Source organism: Arvicanthis niloticus, chromosome 24, assembly GCF_011762505.2.
Source record: "Arvicanthis niloticus isolate mArvNil1 chromosome 24, mArvNil1.pat.X, whole genome shotgun sequence".
Taxonomy (NCBI): Eukaryota; Metazoa; Chordata; class Mammalia; order Rodentia; family Muridae; genus Arvicanthis; species Arvicanthis niloticus.
Window position 1 is genome coordinate 19,892,928 of NC_133432.1, and position 17,636 is coordinate 19,910,563.

A 17,636-nucleotide genomic window follows, 5' to 3' on the forward strand; every position below is an offset into this window, starting at 1 on the left:
GTGTGTGTGTGTGTGTGTGTGTGTGTGTGTTTACTCCCTTCCCAACTCTCCTTCCTATGCCCTAAATAAACTCTATTCCATACTATATCCATCATATGGCTGGTTCCTCAGGGGAAGGGATGCCTCAGCATGGGCCTGCAGAGGCACCCCCTCCCCCACACCATACCATACCTCTACCAAACATATCCCTGGCTTTCCTTTCTTTTTTTATAAAACGCAAAACATGCTGTTTGGGATAATGCACCTCAAGATCTTGGACTATCAAATACAACATGGACCTAATAGAATGAAAGGAACGGGTAAGCAAGATGGACCTGGGCCAATCAAGATGGGGCATAGAATATACAGACTGGAGTGTGGGCCAATCAGGATGGAGCGTGGGCCCATCAGATGAGAGTGGACCAATCAGCATCAACCATAACACTCACAGGATGGAGACTAGTCCCATCACAGAATACATGCCAACAGACCAAGGGCAGGGGGAGTCTCACATGGGGCTGAGCATCTCCCATGGGGCCTTACCACACCTTCTTGTCTCTCTGCCCCAGGCAAAGGATCTGAGGTAAGAACCTGAAAGATCTAAGCCCAACCCCCCCCCCTTATGCCTTCCCAAAGAACACCCTTTTAAGAGAGGCTTGTGTTAGAGAGAGGATCGGGAATGTTGAGCTATATTATTGGTCTGTCTGTCTGTCTGTCTGTCTGTCTGTCTCTCTGCCTGCCTGTCTGCCTTTGTAGACCCCACAGACCTCAAACAGCCCCAGCACCTCAGCTGCCAAGGCCAGATCTTCCTTGTGCTGGTCAGGGTGGAGTCCTAGCTTAGCAGATCCTTACAGCACAAATGATTTAAATGTGTCCCCAGGATCTGACTGTAACTTGGTGAATTAATTTTTAATAGTCAGTTGACACTTATTGTAAAGGATGAATGTCTTCCTTGGTCCTCATCCATCCCTTCCTTGGGACCAAATGCAGGACGTCACTTTAATTGCTTTACTGTGTGTGCTTCCTACAGACTTTATAGCTCTGTGTTTCAGTTTATCATCGGGGACACTTTTACAGCACTATCTGCTGCTCCATGGAGATCCTCAACTCCTGGCAGGCTCTGGTAAGAAGGAAAGGGCCCTGGCAAGCATCCTTCACACCCCAGGTGTCTCCTTCCTCAGCTGACTTGTGACCCAGAGATTGGCACCTTCAAGAACAATGGAGCCAGTGGCTACAGTTCAGGCCAAATGCAGGATCCCTCTGTCTGCATGTCCCCATGTCCTATGCTGTGTAGTCTGGAGGTCTCTCCACTGCTAGGCTGTGCTCCTCCACAGCACAGTAAAGCAGTCAGCTTTGGGGGTGAATTCCACCCAAAAGCCTTTACCCCAGTGCCTGTTCCAGCATCCTGGGAATGTACCCTTCCTAGAGTTTAAGATCCTTTCCAGTCCAGGGGCAGATCATAGGCCCACTTCTCAGACAGTCAGCACCCTGCTCCTCCCCCAGTAGGATAGGGATGGGATTTCATCAGGGCTAACCACATGCCAGTGAGGGACTCTGGCTTTTCCTATTGTATGTGACTCATGGTACGTGTGTACACAGGACAGCCAATAGGAACACAGAGAGGAAGTACCTAAGAGTAACATTACTCCAGAAGAGACATGACCCAGGGAAGAAAAGAAATCAGAGTTCTGAATTCCTGGCCACCTAGTGCTCCCCTTGGGATAGCCTTGCTACCACCCCCACTTGGAGTTGAATTAGGGTGTGTTGTTGTTATCAATGACAAATGATGATGAAGTGGTCTCCGTTCAGGAGATCATCAGGAACAGTGAGGATTTCTTAGGAATCACCAGACAACGCCCAGAGCCGTGGACAGAGTAACTTACAGATGAGCGGCTTCTTAGTGAGAGATGGCAACTTCCACTGTATCAACCCCATGTCTATAGAATGGAACAAATGTAGCCCAGCAACCCAACACCTGACCAGACTCATCAGAGGGTGATTTTTACTGTGCTGAAGCATGCCTTTACCTGTCATCATCTCTCCTGAATCAATATCTCATTATTGCTCTCACCCTGTACCCCACCCTGCACCCCACCCTGTATCCCACTCTGCATCCCACCCTGAACCCGACCTCGCATCCCATCCTGCACCCACCCTGCATTTCCACCCTGCATCTCCACCCTACATCCAGCCCTGCACCCTGCCCTGCATCCCCACCCTGCATCCCACCCTGCATCCCACTCTGCATCCCACCCTGTATCCCTGCCACCATCACCCTGCTACTACCCCTATGCATTCCTCATACCTCAGCCTGGCTGTGGTCTCTGCTGAGTCCCCTTTAGTCTTCTTGTTTGTTTCTGTCTCCTTCCCCTAAGTTTGGTCCTGCTCAGCCCCTGGACTAATTCTTGTCCTACCTGCTCTCACTTGCTAGAGGTCGGTACCATGGTTAAGGCCCTCCAGGCACTGTTGACCACACATCCAGAGGTTGTCTGCTTCCTTTTGTCTCCAGTATCACCAACTGGCACTCTAATGTGTTGTCTTGGTGACTGTCTTCGTGTTTCTATTTCTGTGATAAGACTCCATGACTATAAGCAACTTGGGGAGAACAGACTTTATCTTCCTTACACTTCCACATCACAATCCAACACTGAGGAAGTCAGAGCAGAAACTCAAGCAGGACAGGAACAATGTAGAGGCCACAGGGGATTACTGATTACTAGCTTGCTCCTCATGGTTTGCTCAGCCTGCTTTCTTATAGTACCTAGGACTACCTGCCCAAGGATGGTGCCAGCCACCATGAGTTGGGCCCTCCCACACCAGTCACTAATTAAGAAAATGCTCCCATGGACTTGTCTCCAGGAAAATCTTGTCTTTGAGAGTCCTTCTTTCCAAATAACTCTAATTTATGCCACATTGACAATAAACTAGCCAGGACAGTGACACTGGACCAAGAAGCTCAGTGAGGGACAAGGATGTGTATTCTCGTTCCTACTTGTTTATGGATGTATATTAGCAGAACTCAGGTTTCCTCATGATCTTTAGACTCCTGCCCAATGTCCAATCTGCTATGCCCCACTGTGAGTTTCCTGTGTCCTGCACTAGTCAGTGGAGGTGTCCCAGAGAAGGACAGACCTTGGCTATGAGATACATACAGAAGACTGGGGAATAGGGATACATGCTCCACCCCCGCCCAGTGAACACATGGGGGCTCCCAGCCTCAACCTGCTGGACCCAAGACAGCTCTGGCAAGTGAGCTGCTTTTCCCAGAAACTGAATGAGCAGTGGAGATTACTGCAGGTTCGTTGCCCAGCAGGAAGGTAGCCAGGGATAACAAGGCATCCAGATCCAACATAGCCTGCTCATCTGCATATAATTTGCATAGAGTCCTCTGTGGTCTCTCCTCCCCTCCTTTCTCTGAGTCCAACTAAACGGAGATTAGTTATCTCTCATCTGCATCTAGATATGCCAGAGACTGTACCACAAACAAAAAGTGGTTCCAGGGACTGTGACATCTAAGAGGGAACAGGCCTACACTTCAACTGCTTCCTGCCTTAGTGCTGTCCCTAACAGGATCAGGGGCAGAGGGGGCTCCTAGGTTGTGGATATCCAGACATCCCTGTGTGTTCTGCTAGCACCTGGTCTTGGGCTCTGCCTGCTGAGTTCACTATTAGGACTCTTCTACGCCTGGTATTGGTTAAGCCCCAGGGCGTCTGAGTGAGCAATGTGAGAGATTCAGAAGGCTCCTTCTTCCAGGGCCCACAAGGATGCCTGGGGAGCTTGGAGACACCACAAAGCCCAGCTGTACCAGATGGAGTCCATGAGTCCTAAAGGCTTGGAGTCCTGACAAACCACGGGTTTCCACTGTATAGCTATCTGACTTCCATTGGTGGACTCTTACTGATCAGTGTCTGAGAACCCATGGGATACACATCTCACCTTGATCTGCTAAACCTGCACCTCAGCAAGATCTGAGGAGTCACTGGTGACCAGGGGAGAGACTGAAGCTAGGGAGTTGCCCACAGACCAGGCAGCAGCCATGGGGACCTTCAGGATTGCGGGAGTGGGGGTTGGGGGGTGGGGTGGGGGCACTGGGATCCTGATGGGCATCCCAGACAGAGCTGGTCAAGTGAGACAGAGTCAAAGGCAGGATACCTCAAGCTCCCAATGGGCTTCAGGCAGCTCCAGCTTGGATGTCAGCTAAAGTCACATCTGGAACCTGAGCAATGAAACGGAACACAGCCCAGGAACAAGCGTGCGCTCCACAACAGGATGCCAAGCACACAGAGACGGCTCCAAGCCTCCATTTGTCTATTTGCAGAATGGCAGAGAGATTCATGAAGGCTCTTCCCAGGAGGCAATGTGTAAATGTGACAGTTAATAATGCAAACATAGGCCGGGCAGTGGTGGTGCACGCCTTTAATCCCAGCACTTGGGAGGCAGAGGCAGGCAGATTTCTGAGTTCGAGGTCAGCCTGGTCTACAGAGTGAGTTCCAGGACAGCCAGAGCTACACAGAAAAACCCTGTCTCGAAAAACAAAAACAAACAAACAAACAAAAAAATGCAAACATAGGGGTTGGAGTTAACAGCACTGGCTGCTCTTCCAGAGGTCCTGAGTACAATTCCCAGCAACCACATGGTGGCTCACAACTATCTGTAATGGGATCTGATGCCCTTTTCTGGTGTATGTGAAGACAGAGTATTCATACATATTAAATAAATAAATAATGCAGACATAGAATAACACAGACAGATGTGGGGGCTGGGCCATATCAAGCCTCAAGGGTGTCCCTATAGAGGCTACTGTGACTATTTAACTGAGCATAATTTAGTCTGCTGTCTACTAGTGTGTTGAGTTGGGGATGAAGTTCTAGCTTGCAAATCCCCTGCTCTGATATGAACAGGCCCATATTGAGACTAAGTCTCTCTGTCTCACTGCCTGTGACAGAGGTGTTCATCACAAGGCCGGGAGAGAAGGAGGATGGAGCCCACGCAGTCACATCATTCACAGCTAGATGTGGAGGCCCACCTCAGATGGGCCATGGTTCTGAGCATTCTGCCATTTCTGGGGAACAGGGGTCCAGCAGAGGAGTGGAACAGGAGACAAGAGCTTGGTCTGTGTGGCCCTGAGCTGGCTCTCAACCTTGCAGATCAGCCAAGCCATTTGCTTCTTCTAGAGAGAACCGTTCCTGTCCATTGCTGAGCCCCCAGGGGTCAGAATCATCCTTCTGTTTGTTTGCTTCTGAGATCACACTGGGGCTTGAGCGCCAGTGCCCTTACAGAGTCCTGATAGCCCTAAAGTCTTAGTGGGAGGTGTTTTAATGTTGTCAGAGCAGAAGAAGTATTGACCAGTCAGCCATTCATCAGCCTAGCTTTTATTACATTTTCAATTATTTTATTACAAAATGTAGCTATTCCGGGCGGTGGTGGCACACGCCTTTAATCCCAGCACTTGGGAGGCAGAGGCAGGTGGATTTCTGAGTTCGAGGCCAGTATGGTCTACAGAGTGAGTTCCAGGACAGCCAGGGCTACGCAGAGAAACCCTGTCTCAAAAAAAAAAAAAAACAAAAACAAACAAACAAACAAAAAAAACCAAAATGTAGCTATTCTTTCTCTCTCTCTTTCTCCTTCTTTCTTTCTTTTTTTTTTTTCATTTTACATCTTGATCCCCCTGCCCCAGCCTCCTCCCAGTCCCACTCTTACAAATCCCTCTTCCCATTACCCCCTCCTCCACAGAGAAGAAGAATCCCCCCCCCCTTGGGTACCACTCCACCCTGGGACATCCAGTCACAGTAAGACTGAGTGCATTCTGTCCCGCTGAGGCCCAACCAGGCAGTCCACTTAGGGTAAGGGGATCCAATGACTGACAACAGAGTCAGAAGCAGCCCTCGCTCCAATCGTTATGGGACCCACATGAAGACCAAGCAGCACATCTGCTACAAATATGTAGGGGGGCCTGGGTCCAGCCCCTGTGTGCTCTTTGGTTGGTGGTTCAGAAGAGTAGGGGATAGAGTTGAGCGAACAGGAGGGATCAAGGAGACCTACACAGAGTCAGCCTGGCTTCTTTAATTTGAAGAGACAGCAACTGGATCCCTACGTGGATGAAAATCAGTAGAGTGGTAAGTACTTGTGAGCAAACATGTTCTTCAGGAAAAGAGAAGAGTGACCAACATGGGATGCCATTGTGGAATGCGTAGAATGTTCACGGAGCAGAGATGGGAATGGAGCTGGGAAAACATCGATGCATGCAGGGGACTAAGAAAAGCAAGTGAGAGAGGCCTGGACCTAGAACCTTCCTGAGAGGCAGGTCTTCATTTCAGGGCCTTCTCTGAAAGCTTGTCCTTTAACAAACACCTGCTGACCTTCCTCTTAGCAACACCCACAGTATCGCAGACCCTGCACACAGATTTGAGATAGCTATCTGAGTTAGGACAGTGACCTGACCCAGGTGCAGATGGGGCTGTGTGTGATCCCAGCCATGTTGTCCCTCTGGGTGTTCAGGATGAGCCAGCCTCTGGACACGGACAGCAAGGAACTCTACCTGAGATAACCTCTCAATCTTTCCTTTCTCAGCGTCCTCTCTGTCCTTCTCTACCACTTCCAAGTCCAGCACACACACACACCTCACAAACACCACATACACAAACACACACAAATATACACATATACACCACACATCACACACGCCATACACACCACACATACACACATTCATCATACAAACACCATATATACACATAAACACACACCACACACATCATACAAACACCACATATTCACATAAACACACACCACACACATCATACAAACACCACATATACACATAAACACACACCACACACATCATACAAACACCACATACACACATACCATACACATCACACATACACATACACATACCACACATCACACACACCACACACACTACCCATACCAAAACACCACACACACTACACATACAACACACACACATCAAACACCACACACACAAATACATACAAACATACATACACATACCACACACACACATGCACATACATACACATCTCTCTCACACACACATACACACAGACAGACTCCTCTTCTCTCTCTCCCACACTTCTTCCTCTTAGATGGCCTCTTTCTTCCAAGAGGCTCAGGTCTAAGCCTCATGTCAGACCATGTGACCATAGGCCTTCTTCAGGGTGCTGAAACCAATTATGAGTTCTGAGATGAGGATCAGTATTCTGCCCCTTGTGAGCAGTGCCTGGGACACAATAGGAACCCTGGAGATGCACAGTGGTACCCACCTAGAAGATGCCACCAGTCAGAGGCTGGGAAACTTGACTTCACCCTGAGTATGTGGCACCTCCGCCATCCACAAACCTGACTCCGTTGAGATCTGCAGACTGAGGCTGGTCCTAGGATCATGAGATAGGGCACAGATAAGTTTATCACATGTCCATCAAACCTGTATGAGCATGACCCTGCACAGGGCTCTGGGGTCCTCAGAGGGGTAGCCTGTGGCCTTACCTGGAGAATGAGGCCAAGGAGTGGGTCTAACATATTTCATAGAGGTCAAGGAACTAGTGTAAAGTACACGGACACTGTTGACACATTCTAAACCTACTCACCCAGTCCTGGGTGAATTTGTCCAGCATTCCCTTCTTATCACCAGAAATCGAGTGTGACTTTTAAAACTTTTTGTAACAATAAGTGTTAATGAAATCCAGGGCATTGTCAGTGTGTGATGTTCACACAGCCGGGAGAGACAGCCATTCACATAGCAGGTCATCAGAGGCACCACTAAAGTCAGGGGGCACATCGAGGATGCCAGGTGTTGCGGTCGGGGACATTTGGTGAAAGTTCTGGAAACTGCAGAAGACAAGAAGTAAATAACACAAACCCAACTGGAAGAAACACATTCATCAGCATTTGACCCTGATCTTTGACAGAGCCTCTGTGTCTTCTCCCAGGTGCCCCTCCACACCCTACACTCCACACTCCACACTCCTCCACACCACCACCCCGCTGCAACTAAGCCCTCAAACCTCACTGTGCATTTGGGTGTTAAAAAGTGTTTGGTCGCCAGTTAACTTATTTGTCAGCTTAATTCACAGTCTCCAGACACCGAGCCTGAGAGGGAGGAATAAATGCTTTTCTTCCCACGGTGCTTAGAAATGAGTTTTCTCACCTGCGTCTCCGGCCCACCCACAACCAGTGGAGATTTCTCCACTAACACAGTTCTGAGCCAGGGCTTGTTAAAACGAATGCAGAGAGGCAATCTAAGTAAGCCATTGTCCTAGCAATTTCCATTTTAATGCCTTTCCCCCTTTGAGCTGGAGTGTTGTGGGCCTTGGAGATTTGGGGTCAAGAGGAGCCTTCTGGCTGGAATTCAGTGGAGCACTGCACGGTGAGGTCACCGATGGGAGGAGACACAACTCAGCCACCTCCAGAAAATGAGCTCTGCACACTGCCAGGGTCTGAGAGCGGTCTATGGGCTCCAGGCCCACAGCAGATTCCAGCTATAATACACTTGCCTTATACTTCCTGGATGAGCCGACTTCAACACATGACAGAGCTGGAGATGCCGTCCAGCAGTTCCTGGACTCCTGCAGACCCCAGGTCGCAGCCTCCTGTTTTCCCAGCCTGAGTCACCATCTCCTCCTCTGACAAGTCAGCTTCATAGTGATGTCTGTGACAGCTGTGCATACAGCACGTGTTGGTGATGTGGACTGACAGCCACGCATTCAGTAGCAGCCTGCAATGAACATCTCTGAGCCTGGGGAGTTCGGGGGTGGGAGTGGGGGCTAGAGAGGCAGAAAGACGGCAGGTCCAGGTCTTAGAGAGGAGGCTGAGGTTGTGGTTACTATGCTCATGGTCGTACTCTCTCTTCATAGATGGCTTTGCTCACCTCACCCACACCCCGGACCCTGAGAGCTCCTACTCCAGGTCTCACTGGCTATCTGCAGTCACCCTCCAGGAGAGCCAGGTAAATGATTTATCACGTGAGGAAAATGATCTTATATCTGCATTTAGACTGCATTTGTCGCATGTATCTGGGGAGTGGTAGTGCAGACCTTTAATCCCAGCACTTGGGAGGCAGAGGCAGGTGGATCTCTGTGAGACTGAGGCCAGCCTGGTCTGTACAGCAAGTTCTAGGACAGCCAGGAATGGTTACATAGAGAAACCCTGTCTCAAAAACAAAAAACAAAAACAACAACAACAAAAAAAACCAACCCCCCACTACACACAAAACAAACAAAAACTAACCCCCCCCAAAAAAAAACAACTAAAAAATAAAGACCAATACTAACGTGTATACTTAATATTAAAATTTTAATTTGCTTTATGGGACCCCTGTGTTCTAGAAACAAATATGACTGAAGCAGCAGAGAGACACATAGGACAAAGACAGACCCTCTCCCAGACCTGTTCCTGGTCCAGAGCACGTGCTGCCAGGGCTCCAGACAAGAAGCTATCCAGAGGATGCTTGCTGTGCCCTGGTCTGGACATCATCAACCAGGCTGCTCAGGCTCCCTGTGAGCTGGTCAGTTCCATCACTGATTTGTCTCTAGAGCCCCAGCATCATCCCTGAGGCTCCTCTGTTGGCCGTGGCCGGGATTGCTGCAGTTTCTAGGACAGTGAAACTCTATGTAATGTTCCATTTAACAGTGGTTCTCAACCTTCCCGAAGCTGTGTGACCCTTTAATACATACAGTTCCTCATGCTGTGGTGACCCACCCACCCCCCAACCATAAAATTAGTTCATGGCTATTTTATAACTGTAACGTGGCTACTGTCCATAATCATAATATAAATATCTAATATGTGGGATCACTAATGTGCAAACCCCCCCCCAAAGGGATTGAGGCCCACAGGTTGAGAACCATTGTTCTAGCAGGTCAGGCGTCATGGAAGAAGATGATCAAGCCCTTGAAACCTGGAGTTAGGGTATCTCAAGAGTATCTGTTCCCTCTCTGCTTCAGCCTCTGGGTCTCAGGACTATGACCTCAAACCAGTGAGACCCTGCAGGAGGCTGGAGAAGCACCTACGTCCTTATCAGGTGGTCCTTCCCCTGCAAAGACCACCTCTTTCCCAAGGCTATGACAGCCAAGGGCAGTGCAGGGCCCAGGTCTGAAGACTCGGGTGATCAGAGACACTGGTCCACCCTCCCTGCTGGCTCTGTGTGCTGGGTAGGGCCTCCCACCTGCGCGACAGAAGCACAAGGACCCAGAAGAATCCCCAGTGTTCATCTCAGAAATGTCATCCTCTCAGTTCCCTGCCAATCACACGTGTTCTGGAAACAAGTTCATGAATTAAAACTCTCCGACAAGGAGAGGAAGGATGTACAGGACGCCTGATGAATCAGAGCAGCCCCATGGAAATGCCGCAGCCGATTTCATCCAGGCATAAAATGAGTGAGCTTCTCAGGCTTGTGGCTTCTGAGGGAGGAAGATTTTAAAGAGATCAAGCACTTCGTAAATGTCCTGTCTCACACCTGAGAAACAAAACACACTCTCTGTAAACCAGGACAAGGCCAGCCCTGCCTCCCCAGACCCTCTTGTCATCCACTGGGCAGTGAAGCCCTTGCTCACAGTCATTTCAGAGGCACCGCTGACCCCACTGTTGTGTGTGGTGTTGTAAATGAGTGCCCTGTGCTGTCCTCCTGTCTGTCCCCACAGTTCCATCTGATAGCTGAGGTCATTGGCTCAGGGGGAGGTGGTGTGTATCAGTCAGGGTGGGCTGTACTATGCTATAGTAACAAGCAAGCCTGTGGTCTCACTGACCTTCGCATAGCGACTCAGAACCCCAGGCCAGACCCTCTGCTGTCTACTCACATGGGACCCTGACAACAGCACCAGGGGAGGAGAGAGCCTGGGGCGACTCTGACTCTAACCCTAAAGTCTAACTCTTACCCTAACTGTAATGTCCAATCTGAAGTTTTTTTTGTTTTGTTTTGTTTTGTTTTTGTTTTTGTTTTTGTTTTGTTTGTTTGTTTGTTTGTTTGTTTGTTTTTTTGAGACAGGGTGTCTCTGTGTAGTCCTGGCTATCCTGGAACTCACTCTGTAGACCAGGCTGGCCTCAAACTCAGAAATTCGCCTGTCTCTGCCTCCCAAGTGCTGGGATTAAAGGCGTGTGCCACCACCACCTGGCCAATCTGAAGTTCTTAATGGGATGGAGATGGTGTCCTCTCAGCCCCCTCAGAGCTGGTTATGACCTTCAGGGGACATGTAGGAATGAAGGATGGTTACAAATGACCAGTCCCCTACAGGGAAGATCAGGGGTCCTATGGAGCCATATAAGGTTGGGCCATCCCTGCTACAGATGGACATAGAAAGAAGCAGCAGAAGCCCTGCCCCTCCCCTTCCGTAGGAGCAACTCCTCTCCCAGATGGCAGGACCTAAGAGAGCAGGGACAGCTGTGAGGAAACATGGGAACAGGGGCCCCTGGGCCCGGCGCCCCATGAAAGATTCATCCCAGAGCCCCAGGGCCTCTGCGCCAGCTGTGCAGCTTCCTTGGTTCCAGGTCAAGTAACTAAATGGGACACAGATCTGCCTCCCTGAAACTGTGTCCTTGTTCCCAGCATAGCAGAGGTGGCTCCACCAGGGTCAGGTGAGGGCACCTGTGCCCCATGTCAACATCTGCCAAGCCCAAGCTATGTCGCTTTTCTGTCCTCTACCAACAAGCTTGCCTCTCGGAATCCAACATTTGGAGTCAGGATAGCCTGCCTTCCCCAACAGGCCCCAGCCAGGTCCAAGCAGGGCATCCAGTCTCCTGTAAGGAACTCAGGACAGAGACAGCCAGGAAGGAGGACAGCAGGACAGCAGAGTGACCCACACTGACACCAATGTTCAGTATGCTGCTAAATTCATCTGACTGCAGGCTGACCCAGGTCCCCACTGCAAGAAAGGAGGAGTCACCAGTTGTAGGTCTTCTAGAAGGCACACTGCCTCTGAGATCCTAGGTCAACTTGGTCCAGATTCCTAACCTGCCTGTACCTAAGATTCCTCAACTGTAAACCGGGAGGGACTGTCCCATCCTGAGACATGTTCCTGACTGACCGCAAAGGGTGAAAGGACTCAACTGACACTTGGTCCTCCATGGTGGTCAGCTCAGAAGGCTCCACCTGGAGCCCATAAACATCATTCTCCAATTGCCTATGACCCGGAGCTCCTGTGACATGGAACTCAGTGTACATACTCACACTCCAGAAGCCCAGTAAAGTAAAGCAGAGTGATCGCCACTCCTGGTTGTCAACTTGACTATATCTGGAGTGAACTACAATTCAGAAATGGAGGGCAGAACTCTGAAAGATTTTTCTGCTTGGTTTGAAATGGATGAATCCATAGTCTGGAACTCAGAGGTAGGAAGACACACCTCTGACCCTGATCTTGACAGGGGGGAAATACACCTTTAATCCGGGTCACACCTGCTGAAAGCCTTCATAAGGACATGAAGAAGGAAGGTTTTGCTCTCTAACTGCCTGTCCTCCTCTTGCTAGCACATCCGTTCCTTCACCGGCGCTGGAACCTACTTCTTTGGGATTCCAGCATATACGGAAGACCAGCTGAGATATCCAGCCTTGGTGGACTGAGCAACTACTGAACTTTCCGTTCACAGATAATCATTGTTGGATTATTTGGACTGCAGTTGGTAAATCATTCAGTGTGTGTGTGTGTGTGTGTGTGTGTGTGTGTGTACATTCCATAAGTCCTGTGACTGTAGAAAACCCTGATAATACTGGCAGGATGCCTTTTGTCCCATATGCCTAAGCTACAACCATGTCCACTCTGGTTGGTCATCTGGGCCTCTCACCATCCAACACCGTTCCTAAGCAGACATATGAAAGAATCAGGCAGGGCCCCTCATGGGTAAGGTGGAACCCTGGAACACCTTCCTGAGGGAGATTCCAGGTGGAATTCAGAAGTGCCTCTCTCCCCAGACTGCAGACGGCAACTCCTAAGGAATTCAACCTCACTGAGCGGGACCTAAGGTCTCACATATCATATTCTGGGCATTCCTGACACTGCCCACCAATCATTTTAGGATAATCTGACACTTTTGGTTTTATGAGGCACTACATCAAAGCAGCTTAAAGCAGAAAAGTTTAGGGGCTGGCAAGATGGCTTAGTGGATAACGATGCTTGCTGCTGAGCCTGAAGAAGTGAGTTTGATCCCTGGAACCTGCAGAGTAGACAGAACCCACTCTCTCAATTACTCCCTGATTTCCACTGGCATGCTGTGGTCTGTGTACATATACATGGGGGGCAGGGGCTAAAACTTTAAAGCTGAATAATTCAAAGTGCATTAAAGATGTGGAAATTAAGATAATCACCCCTTACGATGAGGAGACGGTAATTTAAAATTTTTTTAATTGGCTCTAATCACCCAGGGAATGAGCAAGGACTGTCATGATTTATAACAAGGACACATGAGAACATCCCAGTGTCCATGGCAGTTGTTCTACAGGCTCTATGGCAGTTCGCCTCCCCATGGCTGCTGAAGTCGCTCAGACACGTGACTTCTGAGTCTGAAAGTCCCGAATGGGGATGGAAGGGATGGTGTGTATGCACTGAAGTGTTAGGCAGCTTTCAGTAGTTGTAGGGTCCCTGTCTCTGTGATGGTCAGTGCTGCATCTCAGGCTTTGTGACATGCATTGAGTAGGTGAGAACAGGGAGTGGGGCAGGATGCTTGCCTCACCACCCACTGTCAAACAACTACCAGGTAGCCTTCACTCTTGAATCTGTAACTGCTGAATGAAGAGGGACAAAGTTCTTAGGTATGCAGGATAGAGTGAATGCCTGGCACCCCTCTGCTGCCTCTTCTCTTGCACTGGCTGAGGACCCTGGGTCTCCACCCTTTCTTTTACCCATGGTTGTTCTTTTGCTCTTCCTATAGGGGTGCACACAGAGGCTGGACCATGTGGTTCCAGCCTCCAGCTGATGTTGCCATCCACTCTATTTCTGCCTCTTGATGACCCTAGAGCCCTAAATGTGCCTCATTTTTTCATTCTGTGTACAATGGCCTATGTTTCTTCTCCTACAAAGGGGAGTTCCAGGAGGGAGGGAATAGTGGGGAAGGGAGATTTTTCTGATAGACTTTAGAGCTCAAAACATCTCCTAGGTTGTAGGAGCTGCTCAAGCCTTGTTGAATGAATAGATGGATGGTTGGATGGTTGGGTGGGTGGATGGATGTGTGAGTGGATGGATGGATGGTTGAATTGATGGATGGATGGAAGGACAGATGGATGGATGGATAGATGGATGGATGGATAGATGAATGGATGGTTGTATTGATGGATGGAAGGTTGGATGTGTGGATGGATGGATGGATGGTTGGACTGATGGATGGTTGGGTAGATGGATGTATAGATAGTTGGATTGGTGAATGGATGGATGGTTGAATGGATGAATAGATGGATGGTTAGGTGGATGGATGGATGGATGGATGGATATTGGATGGATGGATGGATGGATGGATGGATGGATATTAGGTGGATGGATGGATGGATGGATGGATGGATGGATGGTTGGTTGGATGTGTGGGTGGATGGATGGATAGATGGATGGGTGGTCAAATAGCTAGATGGATGAGTGGAAATGATGGATGGTTGATGATGGATGACTTAAGGCCATGAGGTCTGAGGAGGACTGTGACCCTGAAGACAAAGCCAAGCTAGAGACTGGGAAGAACAGGGAAGAAAATCAGGTTAGTGATGAGTACTGTGAATGCAGATGTTGTACAGCTGGACAAGCTGAAGGAATTGTATGCTGAACATCAAGTAGTGCATAGTGCTCTCAGGTAGTGATCTTAAGTGTGTAGCTGAATCATCTTTATGTAATCAGCCACCATCCTCAGAACCTCCATGTTTCAAGTCCCATCAGAAGGGCTGAAAAGAAGCCAGAGCACAGATCTCAACTCATTCCTGTCCCCTCCCCAACATCCATTAAATTATTCTGATCCTCAAGCAAGTACAGTCTAACCAGTCAGGGACCTGAGGTGGGCAAGACATGAGATCCCTGTGTCCTGCTTTCCTCTGGGCCCTGGCTTTATTTGTTTGCATCTAGAGTGCGGTAGACTCCCACAGAAATGCCCTGTGTCAGTAACTAGCCTGTACTCTGACCGTATCTCTCTCATCACAATAGGCTGTCAGGGTGTGTGTGAGCTGCAGCTGGCGCAGCTCTGCTGGGCACAGGTGGAGTCTTGTCCTATCTGGACCTTCAACCCTAGTTGCCATGGAGACTGTGATGCTTCAGCAAGGTTCTTGTGCCTGAGCCCACTATCATCTTCTCTATGTTCAACAGGATAGTTTTAGGAGAACTGCCCTGTACAGAGCAATGTCCAGATTTGGCAGACAATGAGACTTCTGGAAGCCCCACCTTCCCTGGGAACACTTAGTGCTTGGCCTACTATGGCTGGGGGTGGGGGGTGGGAGCGGTGCTGCCAACATCCTGACTCTTGTATCTGTTGTGCTCTTGTACTTGAGACGCAGCCTTCGCTATTGCTCACGTCTAGGCATTTGATGGTCCCCTAGCCACATTTTAGCCCACAGTCCTATCCTAAGAGGATCTATAGCTCAATGAATACCACAGATATGAATGTATGGATGAGTGAGTGAATGAATGAGTGAATGAATGAATGAATGAATGATCACTTTCCCACAATCACCATTCTGAGCTGCAAGGTTCTTGCTGATCCATCCACTATGAGACACTACCTTTAGGTACAGGGTAGGGACAATGATGCCATCAGGCACAGCTTGCAAGACACGAGTGAGTAAGGTGTCACATCAATATGTAAAGAATACACTGGTGTTGAAGGATGCCAGTGACAAGAAGTTTGAGGTTGAATGGGTACTAGGTCTATAAGCAGTGAGTGGACTGGGAGCTGGCACTGTCTCCCAAGGAGGAAGACTCTACCTCCTCGCTTCATCCAGTGGGTCCTCATTACCTAGTTCCCCAAGTGACCTGGGGACCTTGTGACTGCATCAGAACCCTGAGGGATTGGTTCACTGAATACAGTATTTGTCCTATAAGAATGGGGACTGATGTTGGGATCCCCAGGACTCTCATGAAAACTGGGTGGTCATGGCAACCACCTATAATCCCATCCCTCAGGAGGCAGAGACAGGAGACATCTAAAGCAAGCCAGCTATCTAAGACCAGCTGGGATAGCAAGGTCTGGGTTAGGAGAGACCATACCCCAGAAAATAGAATGGAGAGTGACCAAAAAAAAAATGTTCAACACCAATGTCAGGCCTCCACGTTCTCTTGTAGACATAGCATCTATACTTGCATACATCCATGTACCCATACATACATGAGCATGAATCTGCCCATGTGTCACACACACACAAATAATAGAATAAAAGAAAGGCCACTGGTCCTGCCTTTGAGAGGCCACTGTGCCTCTGTGTTAATGGGCATGAAGAACAAAGAGTTGTAACCTGTGATGAGCTGATATAAAGCCCAGGGGACACGAGAGGGCAGAGTGACTGAAGTCTGGCTGCTAAAGGTTTAAGACAGGATGTTACAACTCTAAAGTGCTTTATGAGGTTTCCACAGTAAGTGTGAGAGGTGCTACAGAAGACACAGGGAAGGGATGCTATGGGAGGTCCTGTGAAATCAACCAGACAGCTAGGAAGGATGCAAGAGAGGGAGAGAGGGACAAAGGGACAAGGCAGAAGGTCAAGCAGCCAGTGACTGTGCACAGCTGGTATATTTCTGGCCGAATTTCTTTTGAGACATGAAAGGACCAAATTCCTTAGCTAAAGATAGAGTGGCTGGACAAAAATAGAATAAGATCCAGGCACAAGCTGTCTGGAAAATAGCTTATTTATTCATTCATTTTTTGTTTTGTTTCATTTTTTATTTTTCAATACATTTAAATTTACTTGTAATTATTGTGTCATGTGTGTGTGTATGTGTGTGTCTGTCTGTCTGTGTGTGTGTCTCCTGGTGCATGTGTGGAAGTCAGATAACAACCTTGGGTGTAAGTCCTCACTGTCCACCTGTTTGATTTTGTCAGCGTCTATTATTTGTTGCTGTGTGCACCAGGCTAGCTGGTCCACGAACTTCCAGGGATTCTGATTCCCATCATGCTCTAGGAGCACTGGAAATGCAGGTGTCCTACCTTGTCTAGCTTTTATATGGGTTATGTGGATTCGAACTCAGATCCTTGTGCTTGCTCAGCCAACACTTTACCTACTGAGCCATATCCCATCTCTTTTGTGTTGTCTTTTTGAAAAGTCTTCATGTATATACACATGTGTGAAGACACTCTATTTGGGCCAGGGGAAGAAAATGTCTCCTCCATTTGGCAGCAGGTGGTCCCTCAGAAACCTAAGGCAGGAACATGGAACACTGCTGCATACTGGCTTGTCCTTCATCATTTGTTCAGCCTGCCTATTATTATTATTATTGTTATTAAATTATTTTGTTTATTAACATTCTGAAAGTTGCCCCTCCCTGAGTTCGCCCCATCTCCCATCTACCCCACCTCTGAGAGGATGCTCCCCCACTTACCCACCCTTCCCCACCTCATCCCCACCGGCATCCATCTTCCCAGGGGCATCAAGTTTCTAAAGGATTAGGCACATCCTCCTCCACTGAGGCAGACAAGGCAGTCCTCTGCTACACATGTGCCCGGGGCCACAAACCATCCCATGTATGCTCCTT